Below are 5,958 nucleotides of genomic sequence, written 5' to 3'. Positions count from 1 at the left end.
GACATGTAGTTGACATATAATACTAAATTAGTTTCAGGTATATGACATAGTGATTCAACAATTATATACATTATGAAATGCCTACCATGGTAAGTATATTACAATTTTATTGACTATATTCCTTATGTTGTACTTTTTATCTCCATAACTTATTTAAAATTTTTTAAATGTTTATTTATTTTTGAGAGAGAGGGAGGGAGAGAGAGAGACAGAGAGTGAGCTTGGGAGGGGCAGAAAGAGAGGGAGACACAGAATCTGAAGCAGGCTCCAGGTTCTGAGCTAACTGTCAGCACAGAGCCTGACGTAGGGCTCGAACTCACAAGCTCTGAGATGGTGACCTGAGCTGAAGCTGGATGCTTAACTGACTGAGCCACCCAGGTGCCCCTCAACTGCATGACTTATTTAATAGACTTTTGTGTTTTAAAGTTTGATATATATGGGAACCAGGTTGTCTCAGTTGGAAGAGCATGTAACTCTTGAATTTGTGGTTGTGAGTTTGAGCCCCATGTTGGGTGCAGAGATTACTTAAAAATAAAATGAATAAAAAATAAAATAAAATAAAAAATAAAACAATAAATCTTCTTTAAAAAGTTTGCCAAACACTTTGCAGACCACTGTGGGGCACTATAATCTGTGTCTTTGGGAAGTGGTCTTTAAAGCTTTAGTAGGCTCTGTGGCAACAGAGAGTTTACTTTTGGGAGCAACAGTGACAAATTCAAGACTCAGGTGTAAGAATCTCAGCCACCGTAGGGCCAATTGAAAACTCTGCTTTTTCATTTTATAACACTTAACATTCTTGGGGGAAAATAATGATTTAGTAACTAGTTCCCTTGGAAGTAAGAGCAAATTTTTTTTTGAAATGGTTGCTTAGCAGAGCTGTTCGTTACTTAGCTGTTCCGTGATATTTTGATTTTAATGTGTCATATGAAAATTTGTCCTCCCCAATACTAATAAATCAAGTAAAAGTAGAGGAGGGGCAAGGGGGGAAATGGGTTAAGTGTTTGCAACATTCACTAAGGGCTTGGAACATAATACTTACATACTGGGTAAAATTTCAGAAACAATTCTATCAATTTAAAATGCATTTGACCTTTCACAACTTGGGACATAACATTGGTAATAGTCATCTACACAAGAAATTTTAGGGGTGCCAGGGTGGCTCAGTCAGTTGAGCAACCTGATTTTGACTCAGGTCATAATCGCACTGTTCAGGAGTTCGAGCTCTCTGTGTGGACAGCATGGAGCCTGCTTGGAATTCTGTCTCCTGTCTCCCTCTTTCTCTGCCCTTCACCTACTTGCTCTCTCTCTCCCTCTCAAAAATAAATAAACATTAAAAAAAATAAACAAAAAAAATTTAGAGACATTCTGACAACGACTCCACCCCCATTCTCCCATTCCCATCCAAATACCTTCCAAATATCCCTCCTGAGTTCCCCTGTCTGAAAAGAGGTTCACTTCATCCCATGACTTGTCCCTTACAATATGTTTCTTACTGGTCTCCTAGCTTCATTGTCTATCTGTTCCAATCCACCATCCACACTGCTCCTAGGGTGATATACGTATTTTTAAAAATCACAGATGAATACAAATTCATCAGCATGACACAAAAGACCTTTCCTTATCTGGCACTTGCCTAGTTCCCCATCATTTCTCCCTGTTTTCCAATCTTTGCACTGTGCCTGTTTTGGCAGATGCTGGTAGTTGCCTACTGAAAATCTAATCTCTCCTTTTCCCCTATTCTTAGAACTCCAGTTTATTTTAAGGCATCAATATGCCCAGTTTAAAACACACACATGCACGAACATGCACATGGCATTTTTTATCTTTGTTTCCAACAGGAGTTATCATCTGACACAATTGTGGCCAGAGAGATATAAGCAATTGCCTTTTGGAAAGCTATGGGAAGAGTTTGGTTTCTTTTTTTTTTTCTTTACGTTTATTTGTTTATTTTGAGAGAGAGAGAGAGAAAGAAAGAGAGAGAGAGAACAGGGGAGAGGCAGACAGGGAGAGAGAAAATCTCAAGCAGGCTCTGGGCTGACAGCACAGGGCTCCCATTTAGGAATTGTGAGATTATGACCCAGTCCGAAATCAAGAATCAGATGATTAACGGACTGGGCCACGCAGATGCCCCTGGTTTCTTGAAATAGTGTCCCCATTTTCTATTTGCTTTTTTCCCCTTCTTCTTTCTCCCTGGCTAAGTGGACGGAAGCCTGGAGGTAGAACAGCAAAGAAGGATGACAGCTACTAGCTAAAGACTGGAGAGGCTGCGGAGATGAAATGAACCTGAGATATGGCAGACAGCATGAATTTGCTGCACCAGTACTAGGCTGCTGCCTCTGACCTTCTTCTTCTTCTTCTTTTTTTATGTGTGAGAAAAATCAATCTCTATTTGGTTATGCCACTAGCTCAGGTCACTTTGACATGTAATCAAATGCAGTCGTAGGAGACACAGCCATTGACAATATACCATTCATCTTTTTTGAATAAATCTTTGCTATCAAGCCTCTATGTCTTAGTAGATTTCTCTCATGGTCTGGAAAATTCCTATTTATCATTTAGGATCCAATTTAAATGGTACCACCTCACAGATGCATTTTACAACTTGCATCCCAATTACCTCAGTTTCCCTACCTGTTGGGGAAATACTCTAAAATGAACAGGCAATGTTCTGGCATCATTCTGTGAGACCTGCTGCTTCCCTCATGGCACTGCCTGGAATATACCTTACTTGAAAGTGTCAGTGGGTCCACCTGAGTTAAGTGCTCTTCCCTTAGCAAAGTGTGAAAAAAATTTTAACTCAGAGTTTATAAAGTCAAAAAAAGAAAATAGTATTTTTAAATGGTGCTTTTATATAAACAAATTAATATGATATATATGGTTCACACCAGGATATCTAGCTATCTATATATTAATGCACATGAATGTGAACACATCTGAACATCTAGCACTATATGCGCTCTATGGGAGTCTGTTTTTACAGTAAATTTCCTGCCCTACTTAAAGCAGTGGTAATTTTGTAATTTGGTGGAAAGATACCACAATATTACTGCAGGAACATATAGGTCAGTGTTTCTCAGACTTTAATGTGTAAGAAAATTCCCTGGGTATCTCATCAAAATGTAGATCAGAAGCAGTGGGGCAGGGCCTGTGCATCTGCATTTCTAACAATTTCCCACATGTTGCCTATGCTGCTGTTCAGGAACCACCCTTTGAGTAGCAAGGACAGAGTGAAGCCGCAGCTACTTGTATTGTAGGAAAATGCCTCTATCTTGACACAGGTATGGTCTTTTTCTACTTCCTTTTCTGGATTATGCAATCTACGCACAGTCACAATATTTGGTGAGGCGGAGGTTGACTATGTGTCCTTTAAGACCCTTGTCTCTCATACTGGAACACACAGGTGGGCTGCTTTTCCAGCTTCTCCTTGAGTCACACATGGCTTAGTGGCTATGTCACTAAGTCTAGCCAGTGGGATGTGCTCTATTCTACTCCCCGTTCTGGCCCCAACACACTTTCACATGTGATCCTTTGTGCTCTTCCGCTTTTCACTGCTTGATTCAGACAAGCATGGTGACCCTGGAAGCCAGCTGGTGAAGACAACATAGACAAAAGATGCAAGGAGTATGTGACCCTGTGTTGCTTCTTGGAATACTGTTCTAGGATAACTCAGTTACATAGTGAGAAATAAAGTTGTATAATTTTTGAGTGATTCTAGATTTGAGAGTCTGTTTTTACAGTCAATTTCCTACCCTACTTAAAGCACTAGTAATTTTGTAATTTGGTGGAAAGATATCACAATGTTAGTGTAGGATTGGTATTGTTTGGGACTGGCTAAAGTTTTCAATGGGGGTGGGTGTTTATAAATATAAATTACTCTTAAACTAAGTTTCTCTCTTTCTCTCTCTCTCTCTATATATATAAAGAAATGGTCACAGGTGGATGAATAAGGATGAACGAGGCTGATTATATGCCATAACAAACATGTTCTAATTTGAATAGGTGCTGTTTTATTTAGAATTTTTAAAAAACCCACATTCTTTAGAATGTGTCTAGTTTCACCAATGAAATGCAACACAGAAGGCGCATGAACAATTTTTGTCATAATAATTAATAAAAATTAATTCAAGATATCAAGTAAATTAGGAAAATATCTAAATCTACAAACGTCCTCAAAACAGTGAGCAAACATGGAGTGCCTGGGTGGCTCAGTCAGTTAAGGTCAGACCCTTGATTTCAGCTCAGGTCATGAACTTCCTGTCATGAGGGGCCTGAGGGGCCTGAGGTCAGGCTCCACCCTGGTATAGAGGCTTGGGATTCTCGCTCTCCCTTTCCCTCTGCCCCTCCCCTGCACGCATGCTCTCTCTCTCTTAAGTAAACTACAAACACTCTCACTCCCCCCACATAAATAAACAGAACTGCTTTTGGAAAATCTATTTCTAATGATAATATTCAAAAGCATCAAAGGAAAGGACATTTAATTCAAAATTCCCTTTATGGATAAGTAGTTCCTATAAAATCTTTCCTAAATTTGAAGGTAGGAGGGATAAGGAATTTAGCAGAATATTTGGCCAGAAGGTATCAGAGACGTAAAGGCAGGAGAGGAAATACAAGGAAAATCAATAGGGTCTATTAGAAGTCATTACTAATCCTTGCATTTTTCAGTTGTTTATAATAAAAGCTATTTATATTTCATAGATGATAACTATTGGCTGTAACATATATTGCCTATCACTTAAAATAAATGAAACTAAAGGAATTTCTGAGCTTTTTCATTCCAGAAAGGAAACAGAGAATTGATTTCCATGTAACAGATTATTGTGTAAATAAATTACTAACTGGTCAGAAGTGCTTTGCTGTCCTTATCTGAGTATGATTTGTGGACAAGCTATTTGTAGGAAAATGTGATTAGTCTTCAAGTGTGGAAAATATAATAAATGTATTTTCTTATATTACACATTTTTATGAATAAAAACAAGCAGATCTCCTTTAGCTTGTTAAACCAAAGTGATAGCCTGCAGATAACATGTTAGCTGCTGGGAATCCACGATCCTAGGAGGCAGGGAAGGCTTGCATCAATAGCCATCAGAATAGAGTCCTCACTTTACCTTTCAGTCCATTGTTTCAAGCTTTTGCCTGCCCCAAACTTTTCCCTCCAGTATCAAACAATTGACTTTGGATTCTGCAATCCATGCCATCACAGATATTTGGTGAGGCTGACGCTATGTGTTCTTTAAGCCCCTTTTTCTTTTATTCAGGAACATTTAGCTGGGGTATATCAAAATAAATCACTAAGTTCAAGGGGGAATAAATCAAATAGTGCTTGATTTGTATTTCGGTTTTGCTTCTTTCTGAGAAGATTTAGGCAAAATGTTACAAGGTGTAAGCAAAGTTTGCAAGCCAAGGAGGCAGGCCTGCAGACGTGGTCGGTAGGCCTGCGCAGTGGCACTGCCTGTCTCAGGAAATTGGAGGGATTTTTCAAAACATATGAAATTGTATCCCCGGTGACTGGCGTCCTGTTTGGGGGGATCAAGTGAAGCTGAGGATGTTGTCCCCAAGTTTGTAAAATCGCCCCAAATCAAGCACCAGAGACTGCTAGGGAGACCGAGTCACACCTGCAAAAGCACAGGGCCTTTATTACAAGCTTAAGCTCGGGCTCACAATCTCCACGGGACATTTGGCCACGTGGAGAGAGCCCCAAACAAAGGCAGGGCAGGGCCTTTTATGCCTTTGGGAGGGGGAGTTACAGGAAATGATGACAGGTGTACAGTGATCCAATCCCTGCCCCCCATCAATACTGGCAGTTGTGGGAGCCAATCACAATAGTTGGAGTATTGACCAGAGTGGGCCCAGGACGCCCTACATGGGGTGTGACTAGGCCCGCCTCTAGAAAGGCAGGGCAGGGCCTTTTATGCCTTTGGGAGGGGGAGTTACAGGAAATGATGACAGGTGTACAGTGAT

The sequence above is a fragment of the Suricata suricatta genome, chromosome 4 (genome assembly GCF_006229205.1).
Source record: "Suricata suricatta isolate VVHF042 chromosome 4, meerkat_22Aug2017_6uvM2_HiC, whole genome shotgun sequence".
NCBI lineage: Eukaryota > Metazoa > Chordata > Mammalia > Carnivora > Herpestidae > Suricata > Suricata suricatta.
Note: the sequence above shows the minus strand (reverse complement) of the source record.